This window comes from Ambystoma mexicanum, chromosome 4p (genome assembly GCF_040938575.1).
Source record: "Ambystoma mexicanum isolate Mex_15411 chromosome 4p, UKY_AmexF1_1, whole genome shotgun sequence".
NCBI lineage: Eukaryota > Metazoa > Chordata > Amphibia > Caudata > Ambystomatidae > Ambystoma > Ambystoma mexicanum.
Window position 1 is genome coordinate 857780380 of NC_090927.1, and position 17562 is coordinate 857797941.

A 17562-nucleotide genomic window follows, 5' to 3' on the forward strand; every position below is an offset into this window, starting at 1 on the left:
GAGCTCAACGTGGTGCTGACCAGGCTCATGGGGGCCCCATTTGAGCCTATGCATTCGGCACCGTTGAAGTTTCTGTCATGGAAGACCGCGTTTCTCGTGGCCATCACCTCCGCACGACGAGTGGGAGAGATCCAGGCCCTATCTTGCAAGCCACCATACTTGATGTTTCACGACACGAGGGTGGTGCTGAGGACGCACCCCTCCTTCATGCACAAGGTGCCGTCGGACTTCCACCTCAACGAACCCTTGGTGTTGCCAGTTTTCTTCCCGTCTCCTTCGTCGCCGGCTGAAAGGACTCTGCACTCGCAGGACGTAGCTAGAGCGCTGAAGTTCTACGTGGACCGCACAATGAGTTTTCAGAAGACATCACAGCTGTTTGTGAACTTTGGGACTGTGAATCAAGGAAAGGCTCTCTTGAAGACTTCCATTTCCAGATGGCTCTCCGGCTGCATCACTGTCACCGGTTGGCAAACCGACCGCTGCCCGGCCGTCCGAGAGCCCATTAGACCAGAGCGATCGCTGCTACCACAGCGTTCCTGTCTGGTGTGCCCCTGCTGAATATCTGCAGGGCTGCGACATGGAGGTCAACGCACACCTTCACAAGATTCTACTGTGTCGATCGGGACTCCAGGGAGGAGTCCAGGGTCGGCCAAGCAGTGCTGCGCAACCTGTTCGCTTAAGGTGAGCCTGGTGAGGAGGTAAGAGATGCTTAATGTTGAGTTTTTTGCATTGCTTAATGTTGAGCCTGTTGCCACCTCCCGTGGTTGTGCATGTGTGTACTGCTATGTATTCTCTTATTCATGAGCATGTGAATCCATGCCAGGCCCATGTTGGAGAACAACAGTTACAGGTAAGTATCTTGTTCCATCCCCACCATTTATTAGACCCACCCCCACGGACCCCTGCCGGAAAATAGACAACATATCGGTCGAGCCTCACGTTGGGCAAAATATACTAGAATTTGTCCTGGGAGCACGGATGGATTCCAGGTTTTCCAAGTTTGCTTTATGGTAATTTGTCTTCCACTGGAATTGTACCTTATTTCGCATGCTGAATTATTTGCTATATCTTTGTGATGCAAATGTGTAGAGATGAGACCAGGTATCAGTACTGTTATGCCGGAGAGATGGAGGGTGATCTGGCGCGGGGTGCGAAAGGAATATGATTGTCTGCACGGATGGATATAGCGACCAGATAGCTTGCCGGTTCGAGAGCACAAGTTCAGGTGCTGCTTGTGGGGGGTGCAATCATAAGCCGACCTGGATGCAAGCGATGGATCATTTTAAAGGTGGGATTGTAAAGGCTGATAAAAGTGATCAGTGTGTCCCATTGGAAATAAGAGGATCTGGTTCCAGAGGCAGACTATGATTGGCCTACAGGAAAGTTGACCGGCTTTCAATATGAATGGTACCTCTTCAGCCCCACTGGTCTTTCAGAAGCACCCATTTTCTCTTAAGACTGCACCAACTCTGGTAGGTCAGGCAAAGGTAACAACATGAACTAAGGGCTGCAGATGTGCCGTTTGAACATCTTAAACTACACAAAATCAATGCATTTTTGTTTGAAGGTAGGTTTTCCTAGCTATAGCAAGGGGGCGCCCAAATGCCATTTTTTTAATAGGACTTTATCCTGTGCCAATGTAGAAAGGTAGTTTTCACAAATGGCACGCAATGAAACAAAAGAATGTTCATGTGTTTATACTGGTAAAAACTGTTATCCACGATTTTTTGAAGGGGGCACATGGGAAAACACTGATAAACACAGATCCTGACATTTCCGGAAACACCGGAAACACCCCCGGAGGTAAATTATAATAATAAACCCCTAAAACAGGAAACCCTCATTATACCTTCCTAAAGATATTTACAGCTTTCATTTTCTAACTGCACAGTGGCAATGTTCATGGAGATTAAAACCCTACTGGCTTTAAGTCAAAAACACGGGGCCTCATCAGGAGTCTGTCGGTATGCAAATAGCTCTGGATCATGAGTAGCGGTACAGCGGTAAGTTCCCATTCCCATTTACCGCCTCACTCATGATTGGGCCAACCCATAAAATGTGGTGGTAATAGCATTACCGCCTTAATTAAGGGCTAAGGCCTAACTCATGAGGAGGCCCATGAAATTAACAGTATAGGCCTGTAGCTGTTTTGTACAGTAGCAGAGATACACATCCGATGTTGAATTCTTGACAGTTGAGTCCTAAGCAGAAAGCTGCAGTGGTAGTGCAACAAGTTGAGGGACTATTGCTGAGCCATTATATGGTTTGATCTGGCTCTAAATCCTATGAATTGCCACCAAAAGATGTACTGTAAAATGCACTGTTTCCTCAGGGTAGAGGTAGGGCACCCTCATTTTTAGCTCGCTTGTTCATCTTCAAGGCAAGGGCAGGAGGACATTTCTGCCCTGTAGGCAAGTCAAAAGTTGGTAACCATGAACAAATGCTACACGCCCCAAAATTAGGATGATCTGTTTTATTTGTATTGCGCTCGTACACAAGCTTTTGAGACGCGACAAGGCAAGGGAGGGGAAGAAGGTAGAACAAAAACAACTATCTTACTAGGCTCAGTGACATTGAGAACGCGCAAGGGAAAGAGGAAAAGTGCACGGAAGGGGGGAGAAGTGGAAAGTGCGGAGCAAGGAAAAACAGATAAATAATAAAAATAAATAACAAAAGGCAAAAAAACAGTGGTAGTGCAGCCCACAAGTGGCAAGTGGTAGGTTAAGGCAGCAGACAGGATATGTCTGATAAGTGCAGGAAAAAAAAGGGTCGGGGGGGACTGTATGGTTACAGATACAGACCCCAGTGCGAGGGATGGCCCGGAGGCAGTGCGGCTGGGTGGCAGGGTGAGCAGTTACCTGGGCCCGGAAGACAGAGGGTGGGCCAGGTGCACAGTGCCAAGATAGCAGATCAGCAGGAGAGAGGAGGGGCGAAGGCAGACAAAGAGGAAGGTCTTGAGGTGCTTCCGGAACCAGAGATGGTTCTCCTCAAGTTTCAGAGTGGAAGGGGGGCTGTTCCACAGGGAGGCCCAAGCCGAAGACGGAGATCTACCCCCACCTCGTTTCTTTGAACAACGACTGACCCTGAGGGAGTTAGAGGCAGAGGAGTGAAGGGCTTGAGAGGGGAAGTATTTACGGAGGGAAAGCTGAAGGTATTTTGGACCCAGGCCCCAGAAAGCCTTGTGGACAATGCAGAGGGTTTTGAATTTAATCCTTGCATTCACTGGGAGCCAGTGGCAAGATTTCAGGGCTGGAGGGATACGATCCCAGGGCCTAAGGCCAAGGACAAGTCTTGCAGTCCTGTTCTGGATTAGTTTCAAAGGGCTGAAGTCACTGGGCTAATACCCCAACTCTCCCCAAAATCAGATAACATGTAACCCTATTTGCAAGCACACAAGTGCCTGGCTACTTCAGTTAAATTCCTGCTATCTTCTTGTTGTGGGCCACAGGCGGATGGATGCCCAGCAAAAATATAGGTAGGGCAAAGGTTGGAAACCCCACCAGAAACTACTCCTGCCATATGCTCTGGGGATGAAAGAAATACAAAATGCATCCTTACTAACCACATTTGAACTAAAGTACAAGAATGCTCTGCTGGGTGTGTTAATCCATGGCATGGGTATTAAAACCTAATATTATTGGGACAGATAGTGCCATAAACCTTGAGAAATGCCAAAAATTGTAGCAAACATGGGCATGGCACAGAACTGATATCCCACATTCACCAGCTGTAACAGAAATTATTCAGAAAAAGGCACCAGAATGCTGATACAGACCAAATAATCTCTATACATTCTCTGCATCCCACAACTTTAAAGATAGTCCACGTGCCCCAAATGCCAGCATGAGCAGTGGGAGACTTGACCCAAGGGTAGAGCCAAATCACTCCAAAAAAGATTGGGACCACCAACAGTTTGTTTATTGATCAGGAGTGGTTTGAAGTTACAGCATTTACTTTTAATTTAAATTGCCCATATGCTGAGCTGTACAAGGAGGGTGAGAAATACTTGAAGTAGGCTGTTCAGGCAAGGCACTGCAGTGGGTTGTTGAGACATCCTCTCCATCTTCAACCATACCAGCAAGACCATGGAAAGGGCATGACACTGCTAGTGGTAAGCCCTATTTTAGAGGCCTGGGGCAACATTTTAAGGCAGAATATAGCAGTCTGTAGCCAGGAGTTCTGCTGCCCCAACAATCTCTGCAACCCTCTCCCTGGTGTTATGTTATTTGTATATTTCCTACTGCCAGTGTTCTGACTTTTAAGCGATGTAAGGTGGAAGGCTATTCAGAATACTGTGGTCTGTGCAAAGATTAAAATGAAAAGATCATTACATTGGATGCAAATAGTAATTGGAATTAGGTGACTATTCAATTAATAGCAGAGATGACTAGTTTAAAATATTGCATAGGGTGAGAAACCTGAAGGTGTCTCCCTGACTAGTCGCTGGGATCTGTCATCCAGGTGGCCAGGACACAGCCATTGCTATTGGATCCAGTTCCTGGGGGTGGACCAGTGAGGGAGGATCACCTGGATGGTGGACTTCCTGGGGTGGTGGAAGTGGGACACCGATGGGTGAGACACAGTGAGACACAGTATCCCCTTTCTTGAACATCTTTTCCCCCTCCTACCATGTAGGATACTCGGACACTCTACTGCCCACCCCCCACCCCCTTTTCCGACACAAAAACTTTCTTACACCACGAAAAACAGACTATCACCAGAGCCGTTTACCTGACATGTCCCAACACAAGGGTCAGGCAAAGGCAGGCAATTGACCAGAATCACACACACACACTTGACAGCCCTTTCCCTTCCCCACAGGGATAAAGGGTGGGGTACGAGAGCACACTACGAGCATGGCAAACCGCTTAACGAGATAGCTATCCAAGCACGGCAGTTCAAGAGAAAGGCTGCGAGAACCGAAGGGGCGATGAGGAGAGAAGCAACCTTGTCCTTTCGGACCCAGACACGCAAAGCCTCCACAAAAGGAATCTTAAGACCATGAACAATAGCCAGCGTGTGTTGCAGCTGATGTCAACGGTACACGCAGCACGGTTACACTGATAATCCGAACAGGGAGAGACGCCTGCTACCATGCTACCGGCCTTGTCTCCAGAGACATGAAAAGCCAATTGGTTCATCACAGCTGGTGAGTCGAGGGGAGAGCCGATTCGAAACCGAACTGTGTTGAGCGAAAGTCGCAGATGGCAAATTAAGGGAAGTTCAAAGAACTGTAAACATTAAGGGAAAACCAGCTGCAGAGGGGCCGGCACCACATGGGTTCTCACTCTAGAGACTCTGGTTGATCCCACGTTTGTTGAACTACCTGTACCAGAAGGCCCTAGGAGAACCGCAAGGAAAAGGTCAAAGTGGTCATACAGGGTTCTAGCAAAACCCCCTGTACAGTTGAAAGTCTTAGACATGCATGTAATTGGAAAACTAAAGGAGATGAATCCCGTATAGTGAGAAAAGAGAAAGAACTGTGTGATTAGCAAAGTTTGGCAAGAGTGAACACGATGGGGGGGATACTGATGGAAAAGGACAAAGCCTGAAGTCCCTATGAACAGTGTGTTGACAAGAGTGAACCCGACAGAAGGACGTCCACAGTGAACTGTTTAAAAATACATTAAATCTTGTGAATGCCACAGGTGAAATCGTTTGGAAAAAGCCATAGTAAACCTGACGGAGGGAGGCAAACTTAAGAGAAGGGTCTGAGCCCGGAAAAAGGGAATCCAGAGGTAAAGTTATCGGCCAAAGTACATTGGAAAGGAACTTTTTGTTTGTAATTTTTTAACACATCAGGTACTCGGAGGCGAGGGACTTTTTGTAGAAAAGAGACTTAACCACCGAAGGTCCTGATACCTGAGAAGGGAAATGTCATCTTGTGCTGGGAAAGCTCGAGAGTGTGCTGTGCTCAGGAGTTCCACCCGTGCTCAAAACGTGGGGAAGGGAGACCCCCGGCTTCTACATCCTGACTTATAATTTGTGAACACTTCTTTCTTTCTTATGAACACTATCCCATACTCCTTTTGTATATAGTTGTAAAGATTGGCATTTTTTTTTTGTATAGGCCCTTCTATTTGACACAACGCCACTAGGACTGCCTTATCATTTGATGGTCGTAGCTTGCTCCCATCTTAGATTTAGGTTTAGATTAGGCGTTTTTCCCAACCTACCTATACAGTGTAATAAACACCATTGAACTTTGATCAATTGTCAGTCTTTACTGTTGCTACCACAAGTTCCATACAATAGCTCATGCATAACATTGTGTTTGAGCGCAGAGAGGACCGCTATGTCAGTGACTATGTGACACTGGACTCAATTTTTCGTGCTGCATTCTATGGGTCGATGAATGGGAATTTAAATTCTCTATGAAACCTTAGGGCAACTGACAACAGTTGAGGTTCTGCTATACTTTACATGCGGAACATGTGCACAGTGAATAACCTGTAAATTGCATGCACAATTGTCAAATATGCCAAAGATACAATCAACGCATGTCTCCTGTCTGTACCTTCGGGTTATTGCACTACAATTTAATAGGGTGTGACCCAGGCATTGAATTCTGTATAAAAGAGTTGGTTAAGCAGGTTGCAAATTGGAGGGGTGAGAAGAGAGGGAGTGAAGTGGGGAAGGCAGGGGGAGAAAGGGGCACCAGCATGTTTTGACCCCTCTCCCTTCCCCCTGAAGGAACTGGGTTGCACTGGCGGGTTAATCATTGCTCCACTTATACTATGATGTCAACCACAAGCTGAGCTTCAGTGTTAGGAATATCAGTGTGTCAGTTCTGTCTGTGAACCTGACCTTTCCTATAAAACCGAGCTTTTTTATGTAGCCTTAAATTAACCTCCTAATTCTATATTCTGAGAGGCAAGAGACCATGTTCTTTTCCACACCTAAAGTTTGTGAAGCTCACTAATTTCCCCATCAACACTTTTACTAGCCATATTACAGTACCGCTCTTTCAAGGAGAAATATTTATAAAGCCTTGTTTCTGAGAGTAATACACATTTAAAATGTTTCCAGTCCATGTATCACTTTAGATTTAGGAATCTGCTGTGATTCCAATGTTATCACAAAGCAGACAAGTTGTCTATTTGTCCTGTATACAATATCTATTCATGTGTTTTCCCCCTGCCCCTTCATTGAAAGGATGCACATTTAGCCTTCTCTTAAGTGCAAAAGGGACCTGGTGCATAACCGTTAACTCTGTTGTGGTAAGCGGTCCTGTATGGTCCCTTTACTAAGGATAGGAAAAAAGTACTGCATGGAGGTTCAAGCAACCAGCTATCTAGCCTGGTGTCTTTTTGCTCCTCCCCCAAAACGCCCTCAAGTCCCTGACACTTCCACACAGAGCATTTCTGATCTCTGCTACATGCATTTCTTCCTCCATCAAGATCTCTGCCATCCGTTGGTCAATCCTTTTCCCTCTGCCAGACCCTTAGCAGATTTAACATGCATTAAAACAGACCTTACTCGAAAAAGCTGCAGCCCCCTCAGACATATAGATCCTGTACCTACTAGTGCATATTTTTCCACAATCCTCCCGCTCCACTCACAGATTAGACTCTCTCCCACAGTCCTCCAAAACACAGCGTTCACTGTGTCTGCTTAACTTCTCTGCATGAGTCTGGCAGACCCGTTTATCTGCATTGGATAGCTCCTCCATGATGCCCCTAACATGCACCCAGTCAATCGTCAGCACTTTGATACAGCCTGTGATCTCTGCCCTTACCCCGCCACACACATGAAAACTAAAGATGAGGTGAGAGATCCTGGATGCTGCGATGTGTCCCTGCTCCCCTCACCAGAAAGGGATCACCGCTGCATGCTATACTTAAGAGAGACATATCACTCTTTTTCCTGCCTGAAAGATCAGTTTGGCTAATTAATATGTTGTCATTTCCTACGTACTGTATCAGTTTTTACTACTACCACTTCCTGAAAAAATGTTATTTTAAAAATCCCAGAAGAAGAGCTGAGCTCGAAACACCTGTAGGCTCATTGGTTATTAGAATTCACAAATTAAAGGCATAATAAACCACACTTTATAACTGAAGGCAGAATTTGAGTTTGAATCAATTGGTATTACAAATTGAATACAAAGTAGAGGTTTCTATTTACCAATACAATGAATACAACCACTGGTTAGACAGAAACCAAGTAAACTTTGCATGTTTACAATAGTTTGAGAGACATTGAGGAAGCCTCTTTTTTTGCTTGGATTCACTGCAAGACCCAACCTACACTAACTGTTACTAGTGGAGGTTTTGTGGGGCTTACATTTAGCTCCTTTCTTCTTTTTTTTTTTACAAAGCCCTTTTCAGCAAATGTTTACTTTATTTACTTCACTTTTATAATTTTCTCTAATATAAACACCTCCTTGTCAGACAACCTACCAAAAACTGTCTCCAAGTAGTATACGTATGCAAGTATGCCAATCTGTAATATTTGGCCCTAGTTTGGGTGTGGTTAGCAACTATTCATCTGTCTCCTGCCTCGCGCTTCCACATGAAATAAAATCCAGGTGGTGTCAAGTGTTTAACACCAGCCTCTGTAGCCTTCGCAAAAGTTTGCCAGTTGTTAAAGAATTTCTCTTTTGGCAACTTTCCCTCCATAATATTTTTGTTTTTGAACCTGTCCTGAATTTTTACAGGGAAGTGAAACCTTCAGCTTCACTCCCCTGGCCTTTTGCTCATTTTGTTATGGGGAAACTGATCAGTCCTTCAGACTATCAGTACCGGGGAATGTTTACCTTTTGACATTATAATTTATTTGATTTTTGACATTGGACCCAGCATTTTACTATGTAGTGCAATGGGGATACTTTTTTTTTTTTTTTAATCACCCTAGCTTTTAAACACTTGGGATTTTTGGTTACCTTTTATATGTGCCTAAAGACAGGCTGATGGCAGCAATTATATGATTTTGATTTGATATTTGTATTGCGCATATCCCTAAGGGACCAAGCTGCATCTAGGTGCAGATTTTATCGAAGGATGGCAGAAAAAATACAGCACGGTAACTGTTCAATTTACACACATGGGTGAGTTTTGAGTTATTTCCTAAACACAGCCAGAGAATCAATTTTCCAAAGATGATGTAATGGAAGAGAATTACAGGCCCCAGGGCCAGCCTCTGAGAACTGTCTGTCCACCCCAACGGACAGTTTTAGACAGGGGGCGGGGGGGATTACCAGAAGATCCTGGTCCATAGATCATAATGAACATGTGGGATTATAGGTCTTTATTTTTTAGATTAAGTAAAGTGGGGCTAAACCAGGCATGCATCTAAAAACAAGACACAGTATCTTAAACTGAATCCGCTAATGGACATGCAACCAATGGAGGTCTTTACGAAACTCGGAGACTGGCGTTTTCCAAGGTAGAGAAAAAATCAAGCGAACTGGTGATCTATCGTCCTCCGCTAGGAGGGGGAGAAGGGGTTTAAGCATCTTTCATTGAAAATACACAGATTTGATTATCTGATTTACACGGAGATTACACCCCAAATCAGAGTGCCAGATCCATCCTACATTTTTCACAGAATCTGTGTATTAAGTGGCAATTTAAAACAACGTGCGACATGGGATTTTTTGATCCAAAGACAATGATTTCCATCTTGGTTGGGTTAAGCTGGAGTCTGTTCTCAAGCATCCACAAACACACTTCAAAATACGCTGTGCTGCCTCCACGGGTTGTCTTAGATTGACATAAATCTGCGTATCATCTGCATAAGAGTGATACTGACGGTCAAACTGCTTTCCTGAATGTTGTCAGGGATTCTTCCTTTCTTAGATTGTGTGGGAGTGAGTTCCAGGCCTTGGGGGCTAGAACCTCAAAGCTAGAGCCGCCTGCTTTTGCTCTGTTGAAGGCAGGGACTGAGAGTTGGTGTGAGTATTGGTCACGTTTCGGTCTGTGGGCTGGTTATTGGTGTATTCTTTCCACTAAGTATGCCGGGGCAGACTGGGCGATGCATCTGTGTGTGATAGTGAGGGCTTTGAATGTTATGCAGTCTTTGACCGGGAGCCAATGGGCCTCTTTCCGTGCCTGGGAGATGTGCTCTCTCTTGGGTATACGGAGTGCAGCTCTGAGGGCACTGTTTTATGCAATTTGTAATCTGTTGATGTTGTCAACATTTCAGACAGAAATTGACCTATTTTTACTTGTAGAGTTCAGTTGGTTAAAAATGAATCGAACCATCTCAATACTTTTTACAGAAACCTGTGCCAGAGAAGTTAATCTAGATCTGAGTACGACAATCCACTGTGTCAAAAGCTGCCAACAAGTCAAGCATGACAAGCATAATGACGTCCCTCTTGTCGGCATTTACCAGTAGATCATCCCAGACCTTTAATAATGCAGTCTCCGTCCCATGGCCTGTCCTAAAGCCAGACTGAAGTGGATCCAAGATATTGTTAGCTTCTAGGTGGTCTTGGAGTTGCATGGTCACAACTTTCTCAAGAATTTATGTTGGCCGTAATAGCCCTGCAATGGGGCGGTAGTTCGCAAGAACTTTATGGTCTAGGGTATATGATATGATAGGTTATCTATAACGCGCTTAATACCCAGAGGTTTCTAAGCGCGGCTTGGGGATCGACCTGTGTTCCTCTGTGTCTTCTTGCTTCCAAGGCGAGCACGTTGCCCCTGAGCTATCCTCCCGAGACCACCCGAGGGTGGGTTTCTTTACCAATGGTGTGAGATATGATTTCTTTAATTCCTCTGGTACACAACCTTGATCAAGTGAGGCATTTACAAACATCTGAATGGGTTCACTCAATGCCTGTGCATGTTGTTTTGCCAAGTATGCAGGGATTGGGTCATATGTGAGGTTGGTGGGTTTAAGAAGAGAGTCATTTCTCAATCGTTTCTTTCCCCATTGGTGTAAAATTAAACTGAGAGAGGGATATTTTTCCCAATTGCAGGGTCAGACTCAATAGGAGGAGGAATAGAAATCATTTGGGCAACGATATTCACTCTAATCTGATCGATTTTATCAAGGAATAAGGTATTTAATTCATTGGCCGTCTTCTGAGTGGGCGGCAACAAGTGTTTTATACAATCAGGGTTAGGTAAGCTCCTGATGGCCATAACAAGTTATTTTGGCCTATTTACTGCCAAATGCGTTTGTTTTTGTAAATTCTGTGCTTTTGCCTGTGTGATCTCATCTTTACATATTTTATTAAGTCTCTTTTAACTAATGTATATCTTCAATGGCTCTCGTCATAGGCCATTTCTTTCCCATTTTCCGATATTGGCTGTGACAATGCTTCAGTTTGTCGTTAAACCACTGGTTCCTTTCTTAATTCATATTTTACTATTTTTACAGGAGCGATATTGTTACCATCGTTTTATTTCTAGTGTGCATATTTTTTTTCGTTTACCGCGTATGGCTACTATACATGACTTGTGCCCTAAAATGGCCACGCCACAAGATTTTTACTTGTTTGGCCATATCGTTGTTTGCCATTCTCCCTACCTTGCCAGGTCAGGAAATCCCATATAAGGTCATGTATTTGCAAGGGAAAGCTGCTGCTTTTGTGGGCTAGTGATGCCTTCATGTGAGCATGGTTTAGGAAGTGGGAGGGACTGTCTGGGCCCATTCCACATTCCTGGAGCCAGAGAGTCCAGGTGTGGGGCATGAGTGAAACCAATAGTTGTCCCTGGTTGGACAACTGGTGGCTGATTTAATGGTGCAGATACTTGCCATTGTTGGGCTTGGACTTGCTTCCAGGCTGGATTTTGGATAAGAAGAGGACTCCGGCAGCCATTTCCTCAGATCAGTGTTGGAGCCAAGAATACTTTGTAGAAGAACAGCTGACTGAAGTTCTGAAGAACACTCCTGAAGAGGCCCAGCATCCCTTCCTGCATCTGACCTGGTGAAGCCCTGTTGGACTACTTGATCTGTGAAGGCCTTGTTTGGTGCGACAACCCCTGCACTTGTAGGACCATCCAGTCTCAATGTTTCTCGATGATCCAGCCATCCTGAGCCTTCAGAAGTGTCCCTGGGCCACCCAGTCGACTGTCCAGGTCTCTAGTTGGCTACCTCGCTACAATTGTCACTGAAGTTCAGTGGTCGCCAGCTTTTGATCTAAGTCTCCTTCCTGACGAACGTTAGCCTCCCAGCTTCAAGTAATTCTGCTCTGGATGGGCGTCTTCAAACGCAACTGGAAGGATGCCTGCTGTCATCTTTGTGTGGTAGCTGTCACTGGAACACGTCATTCCTCATCCTGTGACGTGTCCTGAAGAGGTCTCCATCAATGCGTTATGCATTTCTCCATTTCCAAAGGTTGCACTCTGCTCCTGGACCCGACCAGAGGAATCTTTGCATCCGCAGCGAAATCATGGTGGAAAAACCAACCTCCAGCGACATCTCCCACCCGAGCTTTCCAGTACTCTGGGAAAATCAAAGTCAGGGGGTAAGTAAACGCAAAGCATTTGTCTCCCCCTGTTCTCCATTGGATACATAGAGAACAACTCTGTGTATCCTTCCACTCCACTGCTTTTATCGTTGCACCTGACCAGTGAAAGCAAGAACATATTTTTACTTACCAGTAACTTTGTTGCATCTCTTCTCTTGAACAATCGACAACACAAGTACTTTAACTGCATCAGATGCATTGTGACTTTTGGGCACAAAGCCCTACTCTTCGTAGAGATTGGACTTCTGATGCTTAGGAATATATCTTGTGACTTGGTTCCATCTTACTGCTTCACTTACCTTCTGTTATTGATTTATGTAATTTCATGCATTTTGAGAACCTACGGTTACTGCATATATGTTTATTTTTGTGTGTTGTGCAATATCACCTGCTTGTTTAATTTTTAATGTGTGTTTTGAGCCTGGAATACATATAGTATTTGCATACATTCCTGTGCAAATTGAATCGTATGCTTCACTGTGTGGACTCATTGTGGACCCCTGACCCCATTCATTATCTCCCGAGAATAGCATTGACTGCTCTCCATTGCTACCTTGGTTGGATTTTGGCTAACCTCAGAGTTCCCCTGTTCACTATAACTAGGGTGGCTGTCTAAAACCTTTACACCAGGCCAGATTCTAGAAATCCATCTCAAGAAGTTGGTGCTCAGTGGTGAGGATAAGGTCTTGGATACCCTAGTGTTGTTCCCTTGTATAGTAGTATACATCTATTTACACAGAAAACGGTGTGATTTGAAATAAGTAGTTGATATAACAGTTGCCTACTCCTTTTTCAGATATGCAAGCCTTAAGGCTAACCATGTCTACTATTGGAGCTCTCCAAGTAGAACATTTGAAAAAGTTGTTTTTAGATAGGATTGCCATCCTCTGGTTTAAAGGCTGATCTGGTACAGAAAGTGGTAGAGCACCAGGAATTTAGGATTGCTCCTTTTGCCATTAAGTAAAAATGCAGTAGATGATGGGGCAGGTCCTAGCTGTAGCAATGGGCTTGTGGTTACGGCCTCAATTGAAAATACAGAGGATGAGGAAGAGTCTTCTCAGGTATCTAGATCAACCTCAGAAGCTGAGCCCATGCTTCAGCTTAAAAAAGAAAAATATAGCCTCTGCAGGGGAGGGAGGTTAGCAAGAGGAGAGTTTAACATAGCTTAGCTTGAGTTTAATAGAATAGAGAGACAGAACGATAGGGATCATCAGTTGGAGTTGGGCAGACTACAAGTGTCTCAAGGCTCCTCGCAATGTTTTGGGAATGGTTCTGGATCCTCTTCTCATCCAAGATTTCCTAAGGATCTGCTCAGTATGTATGGTGAAACAAAAGTCATTGATTGGCTAACCGCTTTTGAGTATGCTTGTGAGGTGCAGTAGGTGAGCCTGATAAGATTGCTTGGTTGCTCAGCAAACTACCACATTCTGGCTGCAGTGCCATTATGGCTCACAGAAAAGACGTTGATACGTTGAAGCAGGCTCTCCTCTTAAAGTTTGGGAAGACTCCTCACCAATACCTAAGAGATTCAGAGAATACAAAACCAAAAATAATAAGTGGGTGTCTTTTGTGACAGATTCCTTGAAGAATTGGAGTGGCTGGGTCGAAGGCCAGAAAGTATCCACTTTTGAAGGCATGATCATTTTGGTCATGTTGGAACATATGTTTGCTTCCAGTTTCCCTGAGCTTAGCAGTATTTGGCAGATTCAAAGGAGTTGGATCCCAAGAAGCTGGCCATTGCTTGCTGATCTTTAGGTTTCCCATAGAGTGTTCCAGAAGGACAAACCTGCTCCTAGTAAGCATGAGGAGAGGGGAAAAATCCAAAGGAGAAAGAGGGTGGGTCTACTGAAAAATTATTCCATAAGGCCCAGAAAATGTTTCATAAGGGGGAATTAGTCACACGAGCTTGGAAAGGGTAGTGGGACTAACTATCCCAAGCATGAGAGTTTACACTTTATACAAGGGTCTAGTGAATCTTTTGAAACCTGTTGTGCAAGTGATCACATTAAGGGGGACCGCTGATGTAAGGGTAAGACCTTGCAGGTCCACTATGTGTGAATCTGGCACTTCCTTATGAGGAGGAAGAAATACTCACAGGGGCATCCTTCTCCTCAGACTCCTTACCCTGTGGGATAGGATCTGAGGGTGTTTTTGTTTTTCTGGGAATCTCAAGTTGCTGAGAGTTATGCCGCCATACCTGATAATGCCAAGCATTATTTCAATGATAGTGTGCTGGTAGATGGTTTAAACACCTGTGCATTAGGGACACTGGGCCAGTCAAACTGTAGTGGATTTCACTCTGGTAAATTCAGAGGCTCTGGCAGGAGTTACTCCGATGTCCACTGAGTTGGCTGATTGTCCCCTGTGCAAGTTTCCAGATATGCCGATCAATTTAACTGTGAAGGGTGGGTTGGTCAGGATAGCTGTTAGTGTACAAAGGCAAGTCCCTGGAAAAGGTTGGGGAATGACCTCCGACGGTCTTGTTGGGGACATTGCAGAACATCCATGCACTTGGTCTCAGACCAAGGCTTCCTTTGCAAGGCTTACGGCCCAGCCCAAGTCAAAGGGGAAACCTAAGGCTAAAGGAGAGAAGAAATGTAAGATGAGGGAAAGAAAAAATATTCCCCCTAACTCACCACCCACTGAGGTGGAAGTAGTTGGTCAAGCCCCTGAATCCGTGGGGCTAACTGAAATACTCAATCCTCATGACCACCCTGATCTGCAAAGTTTACTTGCAGAAGGGGGGTCCCTCAAGGGATGAGTTCAGTTAGGGCCAATGTGGGTGCCCATCACTTGAAGGCCTGAGGAGATGGGTCTACCCCCAGTTGAAGGGTGAAGTCAGTGGGAAGAATAGGATCTATTAGCAAGGTGGGCTCCTGTACAGTGAGCCCACAGAGTCCATTGAAGGAGCCCATAAGAGGTTGGTGGTTCCTCTTCCGGTAAAAGCCTTCCTCCTGAGGTACCCTTTTCAGGTCATCGTGGCATCACGATGACTAAGAAGAGGTTAAGCATGCACTTCTACTGGCCTAAGATGAGGGACAGGTAGAATGTCCTTGCAGGAGTTGTGCTACATGTCAGATTTCCAGCAACAGTGGTGTAAATATCAAAGCTCAATTGATACCAGTAGTGGGTATACCATTTGAGGATGGCCTTACTGATGGCTCCGGCAATGATCAGTTGAAGGCCCGACAAGCATTGGTCAAACTTTGGTATGACCAGAAAGCTTACCTTGTGCATTTTTCCCCAGGTCATGAAATCATGAATCCTATAAGGCCTAGAGCTTTCCAGGACAAGTGTCCGCTCCTTAACGTATTGTTGAAAGACTGGGTAAGGTAAACTATTTGAAGGAATTCATCCCTAGGGTTCAAATGGGAGGAGGAGGGATCTGAACCTTCCCTGACCTGTTCCAGGCTAGCCCTTCTGATAGCTCCATTGAGGGTGTCCAATTGCACCCTCAACTGACTCCACAGCAGCAAGGTGAGGTGTTTTCCCCCTTGTTCTCACTCACACCAGGCTTGAACCCTTGGTGCAAGCATGAAATTGATACTGGAGATAGTGTGCTTACCAAATGTAGGAGCTATAGGATGTCAGACAAAGTCAGGACCCACATAAAGTCTGAGGCCAACAAAATGTTGCATGTGGGAGTGATGGAGCCCTTCAGTAGTCCATGGTTCTGGTACCAATAGCAGGAACCTCAGATTTGAGATTGTGTATTACAGAGCTCTTAATGCTTGTCACCTAGACAGTTGCACACCCCCTTCCATGAACTCCTGAGATGGTGGATAAGCTATGTGCTGCCAACTGGGACATTTAACCTTACTGCAGGTTATTGGCCAACATCCCTCACAGAAATTCCAAGGAGACTACTGCATTCTTAACACCTGAGGGATTTTACCTGTTCAAGGTGATTAATGACCTTTGTCTTAAAGAATGCACCTGTCGCTTTTCAAAGGTTGGTCAATCATGCTATGAATGGGTTGGATGAATTCTACATGGCATATCTGGATGATATAGCAGTTTTCAGCCCTACTTGGGAAGAACATGTAAAACAGAGTAGTTTTGCAGGCTCTTCAGGAAGCCCTCCAGACCATAAAGGCTACCAAGTGTCAGATTGGTCAGGGTTCAGTGACCTACCTTGGGTATGGGTTTGGTGGGGGCAAGATTCATTCCCTTCCCAGCAAATTACAGATGTGCAAGACTGAGCAACCCCCACAGCCCAAACCCTGGTATGTTCCTTTCTTAGCCTCACTGGGTATTACAGAAACTTCATGGCAGACCATGGGACCATAGCTGCCCCTCTGACTGTGAAATGTATGTAGGGAACCCTAGGCATCAAGTGGTAGATGGGGCAACATAAACTAACAACAACAAAAAGACGTACCACTGGTAAATTTAAATATTTAATTGATCATCGTGTAGATCAGATTTGCTCGGGTGGGGATTTTACATGAATTGTCCCACTTACCATCATCGGTCTCAGAAACACTCTCTGAAACGTATGAAATTAAATATTTTTTATTATATTTTAGGTTAGTTCGCATGTCATGGTTTAAATTTAAAACCTGTGGGGAAGATAAAACAATGTTTGGCAAAAAGTAAACGGGGAATTCATTAGTACACAAACCAATATTTCAAAAAACATGAGTCAACCGATGAACAAATCCCTCAAGTTATAAATAGGGTGAAAAAGAAGAATAGATGGTTAGGTGAAAAATGAGACCCAAAGGGAGTAGTAAAGATAGAAGTGAAATGACATTAGCGAGTGGGTCAATTAATATGGGTCAATAATATTATTCCTTATTGACTTCCGCCTTCGGTGATGAATCAATAAACAAATAAAGGACATTGTTTAGAAAATCTTCAAAAGTTCAACAATAAAATTCATTTGGGGAGCACTAGTATGATTGATTTCCTTAGACCAAATCCTAAATTGGAAAGTGGTTCTTGGATTGTTTCTCGTATTAGTTGTTGCACGCTATTAGTTACTTCATTGTTTACTTGGCGTAGAACTACATTAGGTTTTATATCATCTCTTGATGCATCTCATAGGCTGTGCTCAGGAACATTAATTCTTGTCACTCGGCATCAGACTAATTGTCCTTTTGTCAGGAGAAGTTTGTAAGTCGTTTAAAAAGGTC

The 17562-nt window shown here is 44.6% G+C and overlaps 1 protein-coding gene across 1 annotated transcript in view; it reads left to right on the forward strand.

Moving 5' to 3' along the window:
- The window catches only part of LOC138453511 (cystatin-C-like), a 261886-nt gene that overhangs the window by 105277 nt on the left and 139047 nt on the right, over window positions 1-17562 (forward strand). The window lies entirely within an intron of this gene.